General features: G+C 39.2%; 1 protein-coding gene across 3 annotated transcripts in view; it reads left to right on the plus strand.

Annotated features, from left to right (window-relative positions):
* The window catches only part of grik4 (glutamate receptor, ionotropic, kainate 4), a 351,349-nt gene that overhangs the window by 28,286 nt on the left and 298,060 nt on the right, over positions 1–25,003 (plus strand). Inside the window, exons 1-2 of one of the 3 annotated variants that reach the window (XM_026191923.1) lie at positions 6,242–7,581; positions 23,876–23,940. The exons of the other annotated variants lie outside the window; for them this stretch is intronic. The gene's annotated coding sequence lies outside the window, so the exon portion shown is untranslated. Of the gene's footprint in view, positions 1–6,241; positions 7,582–23,875; positions 23,941–25,003 lie in introns of those variants that run through there. 3 annotated transcript variants of the gene reach the window in all.

Genomic DNA, 25,003 nt, shown 5'->3' on the forward strand with positions numbered 1-25,003 from the left:
TGGGCTTTCATTTCATGACTTTGCAGTTTGATGTGGAGAACCACAATTATTAAGATAGTAAATTAAAAAGAAAACCCCCTCATGTTAATGATGTCTGCAGCACAATGTTAATTAGCTGTTTTTAATCAGATCACTTAATCCCAATTATTTGATCTGCTACATATATTAGGTTTGTGTAATATTTGAAACCAGGAATGCTTTGAAGTATTATTTTTAAAAGTAAGGGCCCGGGTTGCTCTCAAAACCAGTTCTCAAAGCTGGGGAATCAATTTTCATTAGCAGTTATTAAAGCTTCTGATTTCCTAATATGTACATCGCAAATTAGTCTCTATTAGGACTTACATTGTGATAAATTAGCAAAGAATATTAATGGTTTGAGAAAAGCATAATTTCCTCTACAAAATTTCAAAGCCACTGGTGGATTTTTAGGACAGTCTAAACCATTTGCTGGACTTTGAAGTGGGATCCTGCTTCTTAATTCTTCTTTATCTCAAAGTACTAACTTCTGTACACTACATTTCAGTACACACCTTACAAATTTGTTCTTAACTGCAAGTATAAAACACCTTTACTCTTAGTTGTTCTCTGTTGCCATCTTATATAATCTGATTGACTCCTTTCTTATCTCTTTGCTGAGTCACTTGGGCAGTGGGCAGATACAGGATGGCTTGTGCAGAATCATTTCTTTGCTTGAGAGGCAACTCTGTAAACTTGCTGATGGACAACTTCTATCATCCCAATCTATCCTCGCTTGGTCCTGCTTGAGCAACATCTGTTTTGCGAAATTGCCTGCCTTGTTTACATGATACAGGGCTACATCTGTTCCTGTGCCATCTTTTTCACCCACAGGAAACACCGGTTTCTTTGCCTCCTGGAATTGTTGCTAGAATTTTTCCCCCCATTCCTCCACTGAAGAATGGTATTAGGTGTACCAACTGAAACACCGGTGGTGGTGATTATGCAAGCCCTGGAGGTGGTCTGGGTAGCTGAAAATGTTGATACCTGGAATGAAAAGGTATAGGCATGGGGCAGATTAGAGGCTGAAAGGTGTCATAAACAAGTAATGCTCAATAGTATTTTATCTAGTCTGTTGTAGCTGCTTGGTCTAGTTTGACTAGAATTAGCAGGTTTCCTCAGATCTTCTCTTCCCTGTTAACATCTTAATCAGCCTAATGAGTCGAGCTGAGAGGGGGAAAAAAGTAAAACTCTGACGATTTTGTTGCAGGCAATTATTGTACCGTCCTTCCTGTACTGGCCTTATCTCCTGAAGGGTAGAGATTGGGATCAGTGGACCAGTAGCCTGTTCAAACCTGGTGTGTGCTGTGGAGTCTGGTATTGATTAAACAAGCAGAGGAAGAAGAGAAGGAGGAAGGTGCAGACAGAGATTAGTGAACCCTGATGTCATCTGCCTGTGGGATGCTTGCAGCAACTCCTGCTATGGTTGCTACATCACTTGATTGCCTCTATACAGGCAGTGGAAAAGATATATCACTGTTAGCCCGTGCAGCTGTTTAACTACTCATTCATCCTTCTGTCCTGTCACCTGAACAAAATAGACCAAATTTACCCGTGGCAGTGGATTTAATGTGGATTTAATAGCAGTCCTTGGCTACACATTGTGACTACATTTGCTCTTTCTTCCTCTCACCTACCACACATACTCCAAGGCTCCATTCCAAACCCACCACCCAATAAAGAAAGAGCTAGTGGGCTTGTATTTAATATAGTTTTCCATCACCCAATCCTACAGACAGCCCTGTGTGTTGAATGTACAAAGCCAATAAAGTCAATAAATGCAGGCTAATCAAAGTCAACATTTCATGTAGATGTGCACTAATTGCAGTTTTCTTGTCCATTTCTGTTTTCCAGTTTTTCTCTCATTTTTGCCTGATCTGTTTTTCTTACTATACTGGGCAGCACAAATAAGCAAAAAATCCTTTCTTTAGTGTATAATATAATAATAATTTGATGATTATCATAAAAATAAATCACTAAACTTACAGGAGCTTCACTCATCCAACAACTCTAAACAAAGTGCTCTGCTACAAGAAAGATATATAATCCATTAAATAATTAACTAAAAATAAGCTGCTGTAAACTCAACTCATATTTGAGTTGACTGTCTCATGATTGGCCACATGTGCACCTGACCAGTTAAAATCAAAAATTCTATAAATGGCTATTTCAGTGTCTGGTGTTGATCGGTCTGTCTGTTTATCCATTGCTGCTGCCTGTGTATATCTTACAGGATTCAGTGATTTAGACGGATAAGTGATGACACCACTGAAATGTGAATCTTGCGGTTGAATACTGTAAAGTTCTAATGTCCCACACTAGAAAATTGATTACTAGCCGTTACTGCAATTAGGACCTCTAGTATGCTTAAAAAAAATTAACGGATGGATAGCAATTAATAAACTAACAGATACTCTGTTTCCTTTGCCTCATGCTGCCTGTTAACACTTTTTGCATTAAATTTGATTAGATTTGATACTTTCCTGTTAACTCGACTGTGTCATGACATGATGTGAAACTTAGATTGCATGTAAGGTATTATTTATGCCAAGGATGCACTGAGAAATCTGATTGGTATCATTATCCAAGCTAACATTTTTAAGTTGATTGGGTAATAGCCATGGTGTAATCAATCCACACTAAATAGATTTTCTTCAACACTGTCATTATCAAGTTTTGTGTTTGTGTTACCAAATACATTCATTCTGTCATTATGAGCTCTCATCTGTCTGCTGTGAAAAGATCAATTTATATGCATGTCTCGCATTTAGCAGTCCTGCTCTGTCTAATTTATTATTCTTTGAAGGCTGACAGTGTTGCTAATAACCAACTTTTTATCATTATTGACAATCAAGTTTCTCAAATGAGTGGGACTGTGCTTTATTGAATAATGTTTGTTTAATTATTGATCACTCAATAAACTTATCAGCAGCACAGAAGAAAAGACAGAGCAGAAAGGACAAGGGCAGTGAGGCTGTTAGAACACAGTATTTTATGAGTCTGCAGTCAAAGAACAAATTAGCAAATATTTGAGAAGCATTTGAGGGAAGGTTAAACCTCCAACAAAGGACATGGCATGCTAGAAAATAAATACATTTGAACAATTTATTCACACGTAAGAATAAAAAAATCACAAATGACAATAAAAGGTTAATTATTTACTTTCCATGTGGCAAAGCAATTATACCTATCATATATTAGATATTAGTGGCTGTACAACAATATATAGATTATACTGAGTTAATGTTTTTGTTTGTTTAAAATGTGAAATCCCATTATATTCTGTAAATAGTGATGCACTGAAGTATTTCATTTATTGAAATGGTTGGTTTTAGACATAAAAATTCTTGCCCCTGTTTGGTTTATCCTTCAAGCTCGGGTCCTCTTACCAGAGGCATGGGAGCTTGAGGATCCTGCGCAGTATATTTGCTGTTATTACGACTGTTCTCTGCTGGACAGAGATCTTGGATGTTGCTCCTGGGATCTGCTGGAGCCACTCGCGTAGTTTGGGGGTCACTGCACCGAGTGCTCCGATTACCACTGGGACCACTGTTACCTTCCTCCTCCACATCTTCTTGGGTTGTTCTCTGAACTCTTGGTACTTCTTCAGCTTCTCGTGTTCCTTCTTCCTGATGTTACTGTCATTTGGCATTGGTACGTCTATCACTAGGGCTTCCTCTGCTTGTCCACCACTACTATGTGCGGTTGGTTAGCCATCACCATTTTGTCCACCTGTATCTGAAAGTCCCACAAGATCTTAACTTGGTTATTCTCAACCACCCTAGGAAGGCATCTCCTTGGTAGATCCCGCGCTTGATAGTGACTTGTGTTATAGGTGAAGTTGGCCTCTAGTGTGGTTTGCCACATCCCCATTGAGTTCCCGATGGCTCTTAGTGTCCTGGTAGTCTTGTATAGTTCTCAATATTCCAGGATCCATGTGTGGGGCATCGAGTCATAGGCTTCCTTGTAGTCAATCCAGGCGGCGCACAGGTTGGTCAGTCTGGTCTTGCAGTCTTGGGCGAATGCTCTGTATACAAGTAGCTGGTGTTTCCCTTCTCTGGTATTCATGCCAAATCCTTTCTGTGCCCCTTTCATCTATTGATCCATGTGCCTGCTCATCTTACCTGCTATTATGCCTGACAGGGGCTTCCATGTGGTGTTGAGGCAAGTTATTGGCCAGTAGTTGGATGGGAGTGGTCCTTTCTGGGGATCCGGACTGTCCGGCCTTCAGTTAGTCATTCTGTGTGTCTCTTGATAATTAGCAACTGGTTCAGCTGCCAGATGCTCATGGAATACAGTCAGCTTCTTCAGCCAGTAAGCATGAATCATGTCGAGGCCTCGTGCTGTCCCAACTTTTCATATCTGAGACCCTTTCTTGGATGTCAGCCACTATGATGGTTACTGGTCCCTGTTCACAGAGGTTACTGTGGTGTTCTGTTAGATCCACTAGCCACAGAGCATTGTTGTTATGGGTTGCGTCCTTCTTCCATATGCTCTTCCAGTATTACTCCGTCTCCACCCTTAATGGGGCTGTTCCCATATTGTTCCAAGCACACCTTGGATGGGTCTGTGCAGAACAGCTGGTTTATTCTCCTGCCTTCTATCTCTCTGGTATACCTCTTCAAGGGGCTGGCCAAGGCTGTGAGTCTTTGATTGGCAGTCTCCAAGGCCTCAGGTACGAGCAGCTTGCTGTACTTCTTAGACACCTTCTTCATTGCACCTATATATATATATATATATATATATATATATATATATATATATATATATATATATATATATATATATATATATATATATATATATATATATATAATATATATATATATATATATTATATATATATATATATATATATATATATATATATATATATATATATATATATATATATATATATATATATATATATATATATACCTATATAGATATAGATATATATATATATATGGGGTGCAACGATACACAAAATTCACGGTTCGGTTCGATACTTTGGTGTCACGGTTCGATATTTTTTCGATACAAAAAATGTTCATGCTTTTTTTAATATGTCATTTATTAAAATTATAAATATATATTTTAACTCAAACGTACAGTTTTTCAATTTAATGTTGCTGAAACAACAAAGGGATAAAATAATAAATCTATCTGATCGAGAAATCACTCGTCTTTGGAAAAGAGAGTTTATTACAGAGAAATGGCTCTTTCCAAAATAAAAGCTATACTATACGCTTCTTCTGGGGTTTATTCTCAGCAGCATATTAAACATATCAGGTCCCCATAAGGAGACTCATGTGCTAACGGCTGTCTAAATGACTCGGGTAAAGTTTGTAGCATGCGTGCTTGTTATTTCTGTCTGCTTCCACTTGTCTTTGCACTAGGATGATGTCGGCGTAAATGTGCAGTCATATTCGTTGTGTTCCCAGTAGTGCTGTCAGCGTTAATCTGAAATGACGTTAACGCCACAACACGGCAAATCTACGTTAACGAGTTACGCGGATCGCCCCGTGTGTGGGGCTGGACGGCCAACACGTTAATGAGCAAACTGCGCTAACGCAGTAGTTCCCACCCATGTAACTGAGCATTGCGTGGCACATCCAACATACTGTTTTACTTTTGTCCATGACGCGCTTACCTTCAGGGTCATACATCACATGAAAACCAAAATAGTTCCAAACGCCAGATCTAAATGAGGGTGGGGGAGGTTCAATTTTCCATGTTGCAACGAGCTTAGCTTCTGTCTTGCTAGCTTGCGCTGCGCTTAGTGGATCTGCGCTCGACAGTGCAGCCTAGGCGGAGTAGTCGAACGCAGATCCACTGAGCTCTCAACACAGACAGCATCGTCAGAACAAAAGTTGATAACCGAAAGCACTATATCGAACGGTTCAATATCGATACGAGTGTTGTTGCACCCCTAATATATATACACACACATATATACATACACAAATATATATATATATATATATATATATTTGTGTGTGTGTGTGTATTGTGTATATTTGTGTATTATTAACAAATATATTATTATATATTTGTGTATATTTGTGTATATATATATATATATATATATATATATATATATATATATATATGTATATATATATATATATATATGTGTGTGTGTGTGTGTGTGTGTGTGTGTTTATTTTTCCATCAGAACATTCTTTACATTGTTTTGTTGTTTTTTAAATTTAAAGTTCACTTATCATGTGACTGACTGTAGTAAAACCTTTCAGTGTGGCTATATTATTAAATGGTACCAAGGGAGCTTAAGAACTTGTACAAATTTTTATCTGTCCGTTTTTGCACTTTGTCAGGCCATCAGTTGCAAATTGCATGTGAAAATATCCCATATTTTATGTCTGAACTCTAATGACTTGTAAAGCTTCTAAATGGTCCTCTTTTTTTCTTAATTCCTGGCTCTTCATCACACGTACAGCCATGCCATAATGAATCACTTAGGAGTGTGATTGCCTGTGGGCCTTCTGGGAAAGGTAGTGCGTGGTTGACAGGGCATCTGGCCAAGTTGTGCTATAAAAAAGCAGACCTAATAAAGCCAGAGTTCAATATGGGTCAGGTGCTTTGTACAACTGACCTCCCCATAAATCCAACTTTTCTCCTATCGAAATTGAATTCTTAAAAAATACACAGAAACAGTGATATATGTAACCTTTTACATCCAAATGTACAGTATTAGGTACATGTAGGGCTTATGATAAATACACTGAATATCTTCACATAATCATTAAAGGGGGGTTATGAGGTTGTCAGCATGAAGTATGGCTCTGTCAGGTCAGCACTTCATTTGGAACATGTGCAGAGGCAAGTGTACATCCAGCATCTTTCTTTGCTCCTTCAGCTGACATCTCATTAGAAGCATGTCAGGTCCCCCCACACAATGTTATAATGATTATACTGCAGGGATGGTGTGGTTTACCATGACGGAAGGAGAAAAAAAATGGAAAGAAGCTCCTAGCTGCCTTTTTCTCAGTGTGCAGTGATATTATCTCGGGGTTAATTGTAATGCCAGCGCAATAAATCAAAAGCAATGTAAAGCTCAGAAAATGGCATTTGTTAAATGAAGTTCTCAATAAAGACATATTAGTCATAACAAAGGGCTCAGTTTGAGACAAACACCTTTGAAGTGATAACCAACGCTAATATAATTTTAAAAGCGATTACTTCTTTTTCCTTACACAGGTTCTTTAAAGTCATAGGCCACAAGCTTTATCCAGTCATCCATGCTTCTTTTGTTGTATAAAGTTATATATGTGATGAGTGTTGTATATGACAAAAGTGCTATTTACTGCTGTAAACCACATCTGCTGTTCATTATAGTCCTTTTTTATCCCCTGACTAAAAGCAGCTCATCTTGATCTACCTCATCCTTGCTGTTAACAGCACCTAAAACAATTAAATTCAACCTTTTTATTGGTAGCTCTTTAGTGAACCATTATCTAATAAGCACCTGTTATCTGTTCGTTGGCAGAAAACTCCTGATGACGATTCAAAGGCCCGAGTCAGCAGGCACCAGTACTGCAGATACTAGACAAAAATGCACAGGTAGTGGTTTGTGTTTAGTCCATTCTGAGTTCTTAAATGATAAACAGATATAGCTACTAATAATCAGCTGCATTGATTATTAAACCCAAGTCATGCAAATTGCTAATGATGGCTACTTTAGAATAACTTTGCTCTTAAATCCTAGCACAGTGTTTTTATGTGTTTTAAATTTCAGCAATAGTCTCTTAAATTTTATTTTGACTTATTTAATATGATGCCATCAGCACATTTGTATAGACTAATCAGTGTATGACAACCAAGAGGCTTTAGTGCCATGATCATTCGCAAAAAATATAAAGACATTGTCTCTTTTGTTATGTTCACAATGATCCCACACTGCTTCAATAATTTTGAGATTCCGGCTCTGGGGAGACCAATCCATGTGTGTTTTTCTATCCAGTTATGCTTTTACTGCACTGACAGTGTATTTGGCATCACCATGCTAAAAAAGCTGCTGCCACTCAGGTGGTACTAATGGTACTTTTCTACCTTCATCATCCATCAAAATTGACAAGATCCAACACCACTGATTAAAACTGAGCCAATGATTTGAATGAAAATGTTTTAATTTGCATTATTCCCTCTGTAAGGTCTGATTTTCAGTTCAGTTCCTCTGCATACCTCAGCATTTCCGCCTTGTTTTCCTACCTTAAGGGTTTAAGAATATTTCTGATCTCCTTCTTCAGTAAACAATAAATTGCTCAGCTGAAGGGCCAGCAGCATCTCTCAGGTCCTGTGTCAGGTCTTTAACCTGGCCAATGATGTGTTTGTGTGACAGGCTCCTAGTAACGAAGCGGCTAAAGATAATTTTACATTGGTTCTGTTACGTCAGTGCAACACTGGTTCATCGGTGGAGTTAGATGCCTTATGCTTGTGTGATTCATAGGTCAGTATTAAGTTGCTTAATTAATCAAGAAAACATTGTTTTGAAAAAATAACCTGGAGAGCAGCTCAATACCTTTAAGAATCAAAATTATGTCTGGCCTCTTGGAAAAAAATATAAAGAATATAAAAACATCGCTATTCTATATAAAATATGGTAGAACTGTCCATTCGATTTATTTGCAAGACTCTACTATGTCCTGTATACTTATACTTTATGTGCTTAGGATTTTACAAGGGTATCATGATGCAACCCTGCTCATGCTGCTAGACTGTAATGCCCTCGACAGCACTTCAGATGAATCCTCCCTGGCTACATTTTTCTGCTGATGAGCGTGCTCATTCTAACAGACTTAATGTTTATGTTTCATGGATCTCTTTGTGGTGATATTTCTTACACTTTTACATTTCTGAAGGCTCCCAGCCAAACACAACACAATGACTTTAATTAGCTAGAGTCTCTGCATACAAAGATAATTGTGAATAATGTAGTTGCGGTACCCAAGGGTGAATGAACACATCATTTGCCTCACGCCTTGGTTTCTCCTGCGGGGGCATTTCAAACCATTCTACCCCCTCAGTGAAGGTTAACTGTTATAAGGACACGGCGCAGAGGTGAGAGAAGGCCGCCTGATCATATTGACCCAATGATTCATCTTGCCTTCCCCTGTGTTTTGTGAATTGGGTTTAGTTGTGCTGTAGCTTTGTTGTAAATGGGCGGACAAGGTGACCCGTGTTGTAGATCAAACTGCTGAACAACTGCTTGGGGACAGGGTCCTACCCGCCTGACTGGACATCATTTTTCTCCATTTAGCCCCATCTCACACCTGTAATAGGGTGGTCGTCCACATGAATGCTCACGGCACCGCTGGGATAGAGCCGTGTTTTCGCTCACATTGCTTTGTCATTAACAAGAGTCAACAGGTTTACGTCACTTCTGTGCTAGCTTGAAAGGAGCCTAACCGCCAGTTGGTGTTTTTTGTTTAGACTTATTTCTTTGTGTTTTTAAAAATCTTATTCTTTTACCTTTGAATTGAAATCTGCTTAATAAAAGAAGATCATTGAGAATTGACAGCTTTGCCTCAGCTGTGAAATGCATCATGTAGAAAAATAAAAATAATCTCAACCTTATGAAAGCTCTTGTGACTGAGGTTTCCATTTTAAGGAGAATCTTTGTGTTTCTGCAGACACATTGACATTTTCTTTGCTGTGTCTAGTTAAGGTAAGGTGTTAGAGGATGGCTTATGTGTGTTGATAGAATGAAGGTATATTTACAGTGGTTTAAAGATTCATGAGTTCATTGTGGACCATGAGCATAAAAACTAACAAAGCACCGTGCTGGCCAGGGAATGTAAATATCACAGTTTGAACATGAGCACAACAAGATACTCATTTGATAGCCATAATTGCAGTTTCTCTCCAAGCAGAGTACCTGAACTATTCACCAGGATGAAGAACGTGACATGGCTCAAATATCTGAAAACAACACCAAAATAGACTCTCTTGTTAGTCTTGGAAAAAAACCCCACAGTCAATGCTATATTTCATTGAATGTACACGTATACTGACTCATTGTCAGTATACGTTGTTGTGCAGAAAAAAAACAAACAAACTTTGGTACTTAGCTAATCTAATCTTGCACCCTTCATAAACATGCCTAAAAGAGTAGCTCATTTGCATGGGATGCACTTGTATTTTGATTACACAACTGGTAAAATGATGAGTTGGGGGACAAAAATCACATTTAAATGAATGTTTGAGGCTAGAATGCAACAGAGCATAAAAAGGCTCCAAATACATTAATGCATTTTTCTATTTAAAATGTAAAGAATAATAGTGAACAATGATATATATTATCTGTGTATGAAACATGAGTGTGTGTCTGTCTGTGTGTAAACGGTTGTGTATTCTGTATGTGCCATTCACTGTCAGATTGTGGCATGTTAATATATGCCAGGGAGCAAGATGTGCTCTCTCTCCTTCTCAAAGAAACATTTCTAACTTTCAGAGTGCATAAAAATCCGAGTGTTTGATCTTCATAAAGCTAATGTTCATTATCTATCTGATCCTTACCTGTTAAACAGTGACCACATGTTCTGTTTTCTTTTAGCTGGAATTTTTTGGTGTGTGTCATCCTTTTTTGACTGCCGATTTGTGGTCATTGAGCTTGTTATCGTTGAGGATCTTTTTCTGCTTTTTTATCTCTGACAGTGGATTGATATTCTGCCAATTCAGAATGTCTTTTAGGGTAAAATAACATTCCAGTAAGCTTTTGCTGTTAGTTTCTTCTCTCTTTTCAAATAGGCTTCTGTTGTTTGTATTAATTAAGTTTGCTGTGATTCGTGTTTGGACAGAGGGATGTTGGTGACTGACTGGAGTGTGTCTGAAAGGGGCAGTTAGTCTTTTCTGGGCTCAGCACTTGGGGCAGATGGCTTTGGGATGAAGGGTGCCCGGGGGAAGCTGGATATAAGGTAATTTAAAAATTTGAGTGCTCTCTTTTGAAAGTGAATTGTCTGACTAATTTTTCCCAGCATACTTTTGATCATGCTTTTTGGTTTTGTTTTGTCCAAAAAGGTAACTGAGTGGATGTGTTACTTTACTCTGCAATGGACTGGAGGACACTGTTCAACATTTAAGCTATATTTTAACTGGGATTTTGAAAGTGCAAACTTTTATCTTTATTTCCATTAAAGTTCATTTAGCTTTTGGTCAATTTACTAATATATTGAAACACGTGCTTTTATAATTACACAAATAGAGAGAAAAGCCGGTGTTCAATCACCTTATTGTTTATGGTGAACTGTTGTTAATAAAGGTGAAAACACATACATTTTAAGTGGATTAAGTCTAAAGAGATCACGAACAAATTGCACCTCTGTCTTTTATCATGCACATACAAGAACAACCCTTACTTGTATAATCTGAAATGGAGTTTAAAATTTTTTTCCCCAGCTCTTCCAACTGGTTAAAGGAGTTGGCTAAATCCAACCGTTTATTTATTTGTAACTCTTTTACCTGGATACTTGACTGAGGTGCATGGCCACTTTGATTCATGAGTGTCCTGCTAGCACAGGGGTGGCTGAACTTTAGGTTCCAAGGGTCAGTGTCCTCCAGGTTTTAGATGTGTCCTTGATCCAACACTGATTTAAATGGCTAAATTACCTCAACATTTCTTGAAGTTCTCCAGAGGCAAAGGAACTAATCATTTGATTCAGGTGTGATGACCCAAGGTGAGATCTAAAACCTGCAGGACACCGACCCTTGAGGCCTTGAGTTCCCAACCGCTGTGCTAACAGCTGGAGCCAAGCTACCCATCTGCCAGAATTCATCCACTACTTCGAACACAAATCACAACAGTTGTGTCAAAGCACATTTGTGAAGTCCTGTTTGAATCCTCAAGATGAGCATTTCTGTTGTCGCCATCTTGTTTGCCAAAAAACGGACATATTGTGGAGGCATGGGTCTGACTGTGAATCTACATACTCACTGGCTAATTCTATAGGACTGGAAATGTTTTTGCAATCAGAGGTATCACCATCTTATGGCTGTCAGAGAGAACAGAGGTTTTAAGGCACTTCCACTTTGGCTCCATTTTTGTATCCCAGAAACTTTGTCCATGCTTTATGCTGCCAGAGTCTTTAAACTAGTCTTTTCACCATATGTGAGCTGGTTTTGCCTTTTGGATTATTTAAAGGATTATCTGATTGTTATTCTGCTGGCTCGGAGCATCCAAAAAGTTTGTGCATCAGTTATGGTAAGTGTGTTTCTGGTGTTTTATTAGTTAATTAGCTGGTATGTGTACCTTTATGTGTTGCACTAGTACAGTTTGTGAATGTAGCTTGCTAATCAAGCTAGCTAGTGTTAGCTAATAAATTACCACATTACATTGATTCGTATTAAAAACTGTTTGACTCAAAAAAAAATCAGCACGGCCACCAAGACTAATAAGTTTCCAGATATGGAGTCCAAAATCAGCGTTGGGGTTTTTACTCAAGAAGAGTAATGTGTTATTTCAGGGGCGTCTAACTCCAGGCCTCAAGGGCTGGTGTCCTGCACGTTTTAGATGTGTCCTTGATCCAACACAGCTGATTTAGATGGCTGCCTCCTCAACATGTCTTGAAGTTCTCTACACTTCTTTTAAAACTTTTGGGACTTTTGTTTATGATTCTTGATAAAAATGCTAGGGAGCTGTTATATGATTGGTCTTTGTTGGCTTCCTCATTGCTGTGTAACAAAAGAGGCAAGTGTTGAGAGAAATATCCTTTACATGAATCTTTCAGTAAAACGTCAGTGATTTGTCAACCAGATTTGATGTCAAGAGTCATGTAAAATCATACAGCATTGTATGTTTGCTATTATTTCTAACTGTTTATATAATTCAGCCACCTTGACAAAGAACTAGCTCCCATAAATAGATAGCAATATCTGTCTGCCAGGTAGTCACTCTAAGGTTGATTGAATTGACAATGTAGCCAGAGTTCCATTAAGACACATGCATTCGCTTTGGATAAAATATAGAGGAGGAATGACCTATGCTTGAATAGTCTGCATGTGTAGGTGGCAGCAGTGGAGCTGAGGTGAGGGGGTTACATGTTTGTGTACACACTCATTTGCTCACTATCTGCAACTCAAAAGGACATAGACGACAACAAATGTGGCATAAGTGTGTAGAAAACCCCCACATTGCCAAGGCCCTCCACTTGAGTGACATCTCTTAGTGATTACCATACATGCTCCATCAACGGATCAAAGAGAGTTGCTCTGCTATTCAACTCAAAGAGACTGACTTGGTGTTGTGTGCTAGATGATGATAATTGAAATTGCTCCTCTCGTCACTCCAACTTAGTTACTCTTCTTGTTTTTTCTCATCCATTAACACTTCTCTTCTTCTCTCTGTTGCTCCCACCCCCTGCTCCCACTATCTCCTCACCCTTCTCCTCTCCCCTCTTGGCCTTTTTTATTTCCCCCTCAGTGAGTTTCTCTTCATTCACCGCTTCTGTCTGCCCCCACCCTAGCTTTCCATGTTTTTTGGCTCCCATCTCAGAGCAGAATGTCAATGGTTATTGGAAGACTGTGTTTAGGATTCGCACAGTGTGCTGGCATAAGCTTATAAGAGTAATTAGATCTTCACTTGCCGTTGTTCTTCACTTAAAATGGAGGCTATCGTTTTTGTCTCTTCTCCTCCCCGATCATTTGACATTCTGACTTCTGCATGGGAACAAAGGGAAACAAAAGAAAGCCAAAGAGGGAGGTTTGCAGACAGAGAAAGAAACATAGATAGAGGACACAGTGAGGGGAACGAGACCAATGAAGGGAGCAGAGCACAGAAGTTGACCGGATTCGTCATCATCAACAACACACAAGCATACAAGTGTGCCTATTTAAAAATAAAGCAGGAGCAAAACAAAGTTTGGTACTCACATTTTTATCATCAATCAAACCCATCGAAGTCCTCATCCTCTGTGTCCGAATTGAACAGCTGCGCTAAATCTCCATCAAACATGCCAGGTTCACTGTCTTCACCGTCAGAGTCACTTTCCGTGCCGTGCGGCTCCTCGGAAATGATGCCGGCTTTTGCGAAAGCTCGAACAACAGTGCCAGCAGACATGTTAGCCCAAGCATCTACAATCCATTGGCAAATTGTGGCGTAACTCGCCCGGCGCTGCCTTCCACTCTTAGTGAAACTGTGGTCTCCACCGGTCATCCATCGCTCCCAGGCCGCTCGCAGCCTTACTTTGAACGGGCGGTTCACACCGATGTCCAGCGGTTGGAGTTCCTTTGTCAGGCCTCCCGGAATGACAGCAAGCTCACAGTTCATTTGCTTCACAAGTTTTTTCACATCGGCTGTGAGATGGGCACGCATAGTCACAGATCAACAGCGATGGTGATGCGTGGAAAAAACCACCTGGTCTCCTTACATACACCTCCCTCAGCCAGTCTTTCATCATTTCCTCATCCATCCAGCCCTTTTCATTTGCCTTAATGATGATTACTGCTGGAAACTTCTCTTTAGGCAAAGTCTTTCGCTTAAAAAAATCACCATAGGCGGCAGTTTCTGTCCATTAGCATGGCAGCCAAGCACAACAGTAAAAGAAGACTTTTCATACCCCGTTGTGCGTATCGCTACCGTGCTGGTCCCCTTCTTCTCCACAGTGTGACTCACCGGGATGTCAAAAGTGAGCGGGACCTCGTCCATGTTTGTGATGTGGCTGGGCTGGATGTTTTTGTCGCCGATGTGTTTGCTGCAGTAGGAGCGGAAGATGGCCAGCTTTTCCTTATAATCCGCTGGAAGTTGCTGCGCTACCGTAGTCCTGGTCCGGATGGAAAAATGGCACCGTTTACTAAAAAGTGAAAGTGAAACTGCTTTTAGCCGAATGGTGACCGTCGAAACGCTTCTCCCGCTCGCGCTTTGCTCGATGATCCACCGCTCGAGTCTTTCCTCCAACTCGAGCCACCTCGCCTTATGTCCGCGGAAACTCAGCTGCGTTTTCTTGACCTGCCGGAGCTTGTTTTCCAGCTTCCTCCATTTGCGAACCATCGATTCGTTAATCTTAAATTCTCTCGCCGCTGCTCGATTTCCATGTTCCTCCGCGTAGCTGATGGCCTTCAGTTTAAACTGTGCTTCGTAAGCGTGTCTCTTTGCCATTTTCAGGGTTGTTAAAACAACGATGTCCTGCATAATGCACATACCTGTTCTTTTATACAGGTATGTGCGATTGTCCCGGTATATACGATCAACGCCCACACTTCACCCTTTAACGTTCTCATGGTGTTCTCTACTACGTCCTCCTTACAACACATAGGGCGCACCGCGCTATAGGGCGCGCCGCACTTTTTGAAAAATAAAATGGAAGTTTCTTTGCTTCTGATTTACTTTACACACAATATAAAGTAGACAAATAGGATCACTAGTGTGTAGATAAGGTCTGATGGAGATACATAGCATGTCAACATCATATATACAGCATGTTTGTCTGCATGTGCAAACACAGGCTGTCCCTTCTTATGAGAATACTGATGCAAACGCATACAAGTGTGCATACTATTCAAATGCATGTACACAGAAATATGACAAACCCTTTATTCCCTGTTCAAATGTGGTCTGATGAGTGTGTCATGTCCTTGTCAGTGTCTCTTCTCATCAACAAGACTTCACTTCAACTTCGAGCTTTTCTACACTAGCAGAATTCTAATCCTAAAGTGTTGCTGGATCACGTTTGGCAAACAGACAGGCAAAGCGCAGCTTATGGCTCAAGGGGCTCAGAGTAAATTTGAAATCTGTCTGCCTTTTTCAGCTTTGATAACATAAGCTTTGATAGACCAACTGCATTTATCCAAGCAAGCATAAGTAATCAAAATAACTTTTTTTGGCCACATCTAGTTTGGTCAATTTAGTTAATTAATCTTAATCTTTTTAAGGTATGCTGTAAATACGTCTAGCTTTAAGACAAGTTAGTGAGTTTTTAATGGATAAAAGGAAAACATTTGTTTTAAATTGATCATTCACTTTTCAGTCACAGTCACCAATCAGAGGTCTTTAGTCACCAACACAACACTGCTTGGATTAGACATCCCTACTATAAATTTAGCATTATATGAAGTAAGTTTTAAGTGATGCCCTTGATTCACGAGTTGTTTGTGTCCCATTTCAGCTGGCTTCTTAGCAGAATAGACTATCTTTCTTCTAGAGTTCACCAGGAAATGTCTCTTCAAATCTTATCTTCAGAATGCCAGGACTGTGGGTCATGGGTGTCTGGATATTTTTATACCTCAAAAGCACCATAATAACTGCAAGACCACAGAAGAAGACTCGATGTCTCTTAACAAGGAAGAAAATCAAAATGCATGGTTTTAAATCTGCATCGGTACAAAGAAAATATGAAGGGAACATTTTTTTTTTTTTTTTTTTTAGGTTTCAAGACTCAGAGCTGGAAAATAGGACAGTTTGTTCTGGAAACTGAAGGTTCTGAGTTCAGGCTGGGGTCTTTCTGTGTGGAGTTTGCATGTTCTTCCCGTGTTTGTGTGGATTCTCTCCGGGTACTCCGACTTCCTCTCACATTCTAAAGACATGTTAGTGGGGTTAGGTTAATAGGTGACTCTAAATTGCCCATAGGTGTGAATGTGAGCGCGAATGGTTGTCTGTGTTAGCCCTGTGACAGGCTGGTGACCTGTTAAGGGTGTACCCTGCCTCTTGCCCCAAGACAGCTGGGATAGGCTTCAGCCCCCCGAGCCGAAATACAACATGGCTTTTATTCATAGACTTTTCTGATCTATTAGGATCTGTTCTTTTTAAATATGACTGTGTTCTTATCACTGGTGATTTTAATATTCATATCTGTTCTAAGGATGATCCATTAGCCAAAGACTTTCTTGCTCTAACTGACTCCCTTAACCTTGTTCAGTGGGTAAATGAACTAACCCACTTTAAAGGCCATACCCATGATCTGTTTTTTTCATATGGCCTGGACATTTGTATTAAGGACATTGACAATGTTGTGATCTCTGACCACTTCCCAGTTATTTTTGATGTTGATTTATGCAATACAGAACTGCACCCTGAGGGCCTCCGACGCCCTATGTGCATATTAATTCTGAAACTGTGGCAAATTTTTCTGTGGCTTTCCTTAATTCTGCACCCACAATTATTGATTGTCCCACATATCATACAGGTGATGACTTTGCTAATTCTTTGCTATCCACATGCTCCTCTATCCTTAACGTTGTAGCACCTATTAAATGAAATGTCCTAGAACCCATTCCCTGCGTTGGTTAAACGACTCTACACATGCCGTACGACGTGTGTGTCGCTGAGCTGAGAGGAGGTGGAAAAAACACAAGCTCCAGGTATCCTTTGATATCTTATGCACCAGCCGCCTGAAGTTTCAAAATGCTGCTAAAATGGCTAAAGCAGCTTTCTTTTCTGAAATTATTGAGACTAATGGCCATAATCCTCAAATGCTGTTTAAAATCTTTAATTCAGTGGTGAATCCCTGTCATGAAATGCCGACGGTGTCTTCTCTGGCTCTCTGCGAACAATTTTTAAATTACTTCACAGATAAAATTTTATCTCTCAAGTTTTCACATCGTTTAGGTGTGAGCCCTGCTTTCACCCCTGGATGTTTATCAACTTTTCATCAGCTTGAGCCGGTGTCACTCCCTGCCCTTAAGTAAATAGTTGAACAACTGAAAAATACAAATTCTGTATATGACATTCTCCCATCACACGTTATCAAGGATGGTTTTGATGCAATTGGGCCCAGTATTTTAACTATAATGAATTCATCATTGCTTTCCGGCCATGTTCCGCCAGCCTTTAAACATGCTGTAGTGACTTTGTGAACTACAGGCCGATTTCCAAGCACCCGTTCCTGTCCAAAATCTTGGAGAAGATAGTTCTCTTGCAACTCCAGGCCTATCTGGATGTGAACAACATCAGTAATAAATTTCAGTCCGGCTTTAAACCACATCATAGCACTGAAACAGCTCTACTGAGAGTCCTTAATGATCTTCTTCTAATTGCCGATTCAGGCTGCTCTGTGGTCTTAGTCTTATTGGACTTGTCCTCAGCCTTTGATATGGTGGACCATAATATTCTACTAACGAGGTTAGAAACATACAGTGGGCATTAGAGGTGACGCCCTTAACTGGTTTAAATCATATCTTTCGAACAGGTCCTCCTCTGTCACTCTGGGTACCTATTCTTCCTCTGCTGCATCCTTCTGCTGTGGTGTGCCTCAAGGCTCTGTGTTGGGCCCAATGTTATTCTCACTGTATATGCTACCTCTAGGCTTAATCTTTGAAAAATACAATATGTAACTTAATTGCTATCCTGATGTTATACAAATTTACTTCCAGCTAACTGATGATGTTGCTCTGTCACTGTACTCCTTCCTAGAATGCATGAGAGAAATGAAAGAATAGCTTTTGGGCAACTCTCTTATCTTAAATGAAAAGAAAAACGAAATTGTGGTTTTTGACAGTCATATTTCCCGGGGCCAACTAGTTGATACCTTTGGATCCCTCGCCACTTTTCTCTCTGACACTGTTAGTAATCTAGGTGTGCTGCTGGATAGCTCTTTCAAATTTGACAAACAAGTGTCCTCTGTAGTCAAATCTAGCTTCTACCAATTGCGTCTTATTTCAAAGGCTAAGCATTAGGTACCACATAAGGATCTTGAAAACCTTATTCATGCCTTACTGTAATTCCTTTTACTTTGGTCTCCATGCTGCTCTTCTCCATAGATTACAGCTTGTCCAAAATGCCACGCCTTTTGACTGGAACCGGAAGTTTTGCCTCTATCACCCCTGTCCTTGTTGATTTGCACTGGCTTCCCATCAAATACCGCATCGACTTTAAAATATTGCTGCTTACCTTCAAAATTATAAATAATACAGCACCTAGTTATCTTGTCGAACTTCTTAGACCATACACCCCTGGGAGAGCCCTCAGATCGTCAGCCCAATTACTCTTGGTTCAGCCTAGATTTCGGCTTAAAACCAGAGTTGCCCAGGCGTTTGCCCTGGTTACACCTAACCTGTGGAACAACCTTCCCATTGCTGTTCGCGTGTCTGACTCCATCCAATCATTTAAATCACGATAAAAAAAAATCGCTTATTTAACCTTGCCTTCCCAGTTAGTTAATGCGTGTATTTTATACTTAATTCCATTTTTATCTTTCTACATATGTTCGTCTAGTTAAAACCTGTGTGTTTTTTAGCAAGTTTGATTTGATATTCACTTTTATTATTGTGTAATTAGTGCCATTGACCTGTTAGCAAATTCAGTACTTTGTTAATGGTCTTAAATTTTAATGTTTTAACCTGCTGTTTTATTGTGAAGCACTTCGGTATACCGTTTTAAATTTACTATATAAATAAAGTTGTATTGTATTGTATTGCAGATATTTAATGCTACAAGTTAACATTCCTCTATGTAGTTTTCTGACAACATGACACAGTATTCGGGAGCAGTCCAGTAATAAACAATATTTTAAAGTTTGCTGAAAAAAAATAGATGTTCAATGCTATTTTTTTTACAGACCTGTTGGATCTATTGTTCATTTTTAAAAAATAATTTGCTTCCTTCCTAGATATTGAAAAGTTAAGAATATAATTAAATAAGCTGTAAAAGAAATACACTGCTGCAGTCACGTAGCTTCACCACAATCAAATACAGTTATTGCGTGGAATTGCCAAGATGCCACTGAAACAGTTGTAATGCTAACTCAATATTTAAAAATACAATAAAGACCTCACCTGTATAGAACCAGTTAAACCTTTATTTTTTTGTACTTTATGATGAAAAGGATGACATTTGAGTGATGCACTAAAAGCACGATTATAGTTTTGCCCTTCAGAGAGAATTAGTCATCAGTGATGGGGGAATACAGGAGAGGTCAATACTGCTTGTTCTCCTCCTCAAGACAAGAAAAATGATTGATGTTGAAATCCTAATCTGGCTGAGCAGATGCTGAACCACGTTGGGCCTGCAGTCCAGTCAACATGTTGGCTCAGTCTTAGTGGGTGTAATGTATGTTTATGTGTATGTATACAGTATAGAGATTATATAGAGTTTTGTGAGAGTACAGAACACTACTCTTCTTTTTTTCTTTGCCAGTGAAATTGGGCTATAATTAGTATTTAAAAGATGATGAGCACATTTCAGCAGGCTAAACCTTATTTTATTGTTAAATTGTTGATTAAATCCATTTACTTTTATATAAAAAATGTGTCTATGAAATGTTTTACCTGTGACTGAGATAAACCCATTAGATGTAGATCCAAGTGTTCCAGTTTCTGTTTTCCAACAAATGATTCATCACAATATCATAGTAATTGTGTCAAAACAATCTATTGCACATGCATATTAAATGCACAAGTGCATGCAAATCTGGCTAATTATGATACAATACCAGTATAGAAAAGTCCTGAGGCACAACAATGCAACAGATATTATTCAAAGACAAAATCAAATTATTGCAGTTTTTTCAGTGTATTATTTTGAATTCCATTCTCCTACATGTAACATATATCTTTTTACACCACATAAACCTGTGTGTTGAAATTCACCTTTTTTAAATATTACCTGAACTTACATCTGAAATATTTTGTGAAATAAAAACGGACCTGCAGTTTTTTACAGTGTTGTTTTTGGATGCGGTTGATGCCTGTCCAGTTTCAAATTTTCATATATTTGGCAGACTTTTCAAAGTATTTTTGGCTTGCCCACACTTGCTGCACATTTGCAACCCATTTATCAACCTATCTCCACCCCAGCTCCATTATTATGGTGTGTCTGATATAATCAGTGTCATATTTGCTGTCTTGCTGCTCTCTCCCATGCTTTCTATATATGCACATGGAAGGATGGGAATGTACCAGAATGGAACCATATCACAAATTATAAATTTCTGGAGCTGGAAATAGCAGTCTTCTCTAATTATGGTGGCCTTGACTGAAATGGTGTCATTGTTTTAAATTGTGCCACTTGCCGCCACTTACTTATACTGCTGTATTATTGTATAAACCTGGATGACTGAGAACCTTCACAGACATTATTGTATAAAGCACTCATTTCCATACATTGTGATTTGTTTTATGTTGTTCTTTATTCTTCCCATCAGTTACGTGTAGCACCTTTCACTAATCATCCACTCAGTCTTCCCAGTATATACTGTATACTCCCTGCTGTTTCTTCATCAGTAAACAGATTGTCTTGGTACTCTCTGCAGTCAAGCTTTACAGCCGTTGAAGTTTGAATTTCTTGTGTTTTCTTTTTTATCACTTAAGATATTTCCCTGTGTATTCTAGTTTGCTCATGTGTCAAGTAATTTCTCCTTGGCTTATGAACAGTTTTTGGTTTTTACCTCTGTGCCCTGGCTAAGTTGTTTGCCTTCTGTGGATGACCCCCTGGCTAAAGACTTTGATTTCAGACCTCATTCCCAGTCTCTTAAGACCAGCAATTGGGTCCTGCATCTTGAACTACTGTATCACAAACAGTCTTCCACTGAGATTTTAACAGCATTGTTTGGCTTTTTGGTTGCTTTTATTATTCTAAACTCTAGTTTTATAATTTTTCTTTTCACTATTTTTATTAGGGCTGCCCTCTGAGAGTGGATGCATTAGTTGAAGACCCATTACACCATTCAGATTTTTATGCCACTTAGCCTCATTTCTCTGCCTTCCTCCGCCTGTAATCCTGACAGTGCTGTCAACATGCCACAATGACTGATTTACATGTTATATAAAGTAAGTTGCCATGAACATTATTGTCCTGATGACAATTATAATAATATGCTATATACTCACTGGCCAAGTAAAAATTGGTAGTACCCATTTTACCTTTAGAAATGCTTTAATTTTTCATGGTGTCGATTCAGCTAGGTGGTGGAAACATTATACAGGGATATTGACATTATAGCATCGCACTGTGCTGTAGATTTATCCATCAATGATGCAAATCTCCTTTTCCACCACATCCCAAAGTTGCTCTATTGGATTGCATTATGGTGACTGCAGAGGCCATTTCAGTGCAGTGAACTCATTGTCATGTTCAAGAAAGTAGTTTGAGATAATGTGATATTTGTGGCATTGTTATCCTGCTGGAAGCAGCTGTTAGAAGACGGATACACTATGGTCATAAAGGGATGAACATGCAACAATACTCAGGAGGGATGGAGCCACGCTTTCTTGTTGTTTTTGCCAAGTTCTGACCATACCATCCAAATGTTAAAGAAGAAATCGAGACATTTTCCTTGTCTTCCATTATGTAGAATACAGACAAATATTACACCTGCTGAATGTTATATTTAAATAAGAAAATGATAGCTCTAAAGCAAGGATGGCTCATGTTTCTCTGTCCTTGTGTCTCTACCTCGCTTGCTTGTACATCAAGTGAGGAGTTATTTTATGAGCATGTAGCAGCAGCCACTAGACTGCTTCATGAGTACTTAGTGTAATAAGCCATAAACTATGCAAATTTGTCTAAATTTCGGTGTAACAGCTCTTATGTACTCTTTCTGCCTCCTCCCTATCACTTCTGAGGGGGTCTGAACAGTAAAGGTTACAAGCTAATGAGTCAGCCTAAAAAGTAATCGCACAGCAGCAACACAGCAGCAATTTAAACTTTGGAAGAACATTAAAAAAGAGATGAAAACTCGATGAGGAAGAATTTGCATCTTTAACAACAATAAATGGAAACAACTACTTCAAATAGGAAAATTGTATATACTTGAGAATTTTCAGTGTTTTCAAACTCCACAATCCAGTTAACTATATTTAATTGTTTCATATTTTAAATCTTAACATGTCTTAAGATGTTGGACATATAATTCTGACACTAATGCAAACTCTATAGCTGTACAGTGTGTATCAAGTCAAAAAGCATGATGCCATGGGGTTTGCTTATAGGCCGAGTCTACTCCACAAACTGGAAGCACTTTGAATTGTATACATGCTGGAGCATCAGTTAAAAGCAAAAAGACACAGGGGATCTGTTTCAAATCTTGTTCCCTCTTTTTGGAATCGCTAACACCAGCCTCTGCATGTGAAACACTGTTGAACTGAATTCATTTCAGATTTAAAAAGCCTTAATTTGATCCTGTTGAAACCTAAAGAAAGCCTTCTAGGAAAGGGAATGAACAACTATCGGAGTGAAGGGTCCATCTAATTCAGCTGGGGGAAAAAAGCAATTTGGTGGCAACCCTAATTTTCAACCAACTGCTTTATGGTTTCTTTTGTACCTCACTTTAAAAAGCAGGTTTTAAGAAGTGCATCATACAGGAACTTCATTATAATATTCATGACTGCATGCAGCTACAATAACTCTGTGTTACATGAAAGGTCTCTTTGATTTTGAGAAAACAAACAATCCATTAGCTGTTTCAGCGGCCTGAGTGCGGTCACCGATTAGCTGGACTTTCTCCCTTCCACTTCAGTCCAGCAGAGCACTTGTTCTTCCCCATCCTTCTCTAACGTGTCTTCCCCTCGCCATCCCTTGCTACTCAATGGCTCTTAAAATGGCTATCAACACATGTCCGTCATAGTTAGATCAGCCGCAAATCCCAGATTTTCATTAAAGATAAGTAAATATATAGTTCTGCTGCATTTAGTCCTTCATATTAAGTCTGACTTCATCTGAGGAGCACAATGATCACAAACTGAAAACACATGTCTAATAAAGAGAGAAAAAGAGAGCTGAAATGAGAATTTCACAAAGGTTCCAGGCTGCTGCTTCTAATCCTCCACAGTCGGTGCTGCCAATCGACGTAGCCCAGCCAGCTGCTGCTGATGGGGCTTGATGTGAATGTGGTGGGAGTGACGGTACACTCCCATCAAGAGGCAGAAGCAGCAGCAGCCAGTGATTAATCCTCATGCTGCAGCCACTAATGATTTATTTATTTGGAAATTACAGAGCCCTGGGAGTGCTGGGCACGATTGATAACGAAACCCAAGAGCGAGGGTGGGGACGAAGGGGAGGTAGGCTCAGATATTTACCACTTCCTCCCACCTCAGTGCTTGTCAGTTCCTTTGTCGACTTATAAAATATACAGACTATGTGTGTGTGTATGTGAATCCATACACAGGGGGCCTCAAGAGGCTAATTCTCAAATTGACATCAGGGAAGATTTCCAGAAGAACACTTTTTTCAGATGCTAAACGTTGCATGGGGCTTTTCTGCTTTAGGCAGGAGTTTAGCAGCGGCACAAGATTCCTGCTGTGAAGATATTGATGTTTGATCGCAGGGTGTCTTGCTCTAAAAGTGGGTGTAGATGTTTTGTGCAAGACAGGCAATTAATACATTATTTTCATCTTTGTCTAACGCTGAAATTGAAGTGTTTATGCAGTAGTTGGACAGCAGTTTATTTACATATGCCTGCTGTCTTTGTCTGACGAAGAATGTGGTTTTAGAGCCCGGGGTGGCAGATTCTGTTGAGACTTATTGTTAGTCAGACTCTTTTCATCCATGAAAGCTCATACAGCTCAAATTCAAGCTAAATGAAGTTAGCTTTAAATATTTTATACTATACTGACATGATGCTTACTGAAGCCATTGTACTATGGTACGTTGTTATAGCATAGTATATGACTATGTGAACTGGGACATGGGTGATGATGAGCTTTTTGTCATTGTGCTAAAAGCTCCAGTCTGTAAATCACCACCATGAAGCTCTGCTAACATGATTTATTTGACCTCATTAACGTTAATTGAAGTTGCTTTCCTCTTCTCACTGAACTTTATGTAAGCACTGTTGAGATGAACTCTTGAGAATACGGTTGGACTCTGATTATCATGAACACAATTATTGTGGTTGTCGTTATTGTTGCAGTATTGTTGAAATATTGTGCAAATGTTCAAAAAGCACACACTTGTACACACTCACATCTGAGTACAACTGATAATTTACAGGCTTAGCACCTGGAGCCATAAATTCCCAGCCAAGTTTGATACCAAGGCTCTAACACACACACACACACACACACACACACACACACACACACACACACACACACACACACACACACACACACACCCTTACCC

The sequence above is a fragment of the Astatotilapia calliptera genome, chromosome 14 (genome assembly GCF_900246225.1).
Source record: "Astatotilapia calliptera chromosome 14, fAstCal1.2, whole genome shotgun sequence".
Classification (NCBI taxonomy): domain Eukaryota; kingdom Metazoa; phylum Chordata; class Actinopteri; order Cichliformes; family Cichlidae; genus Astatotilapia; species Astatotilapia calliptera.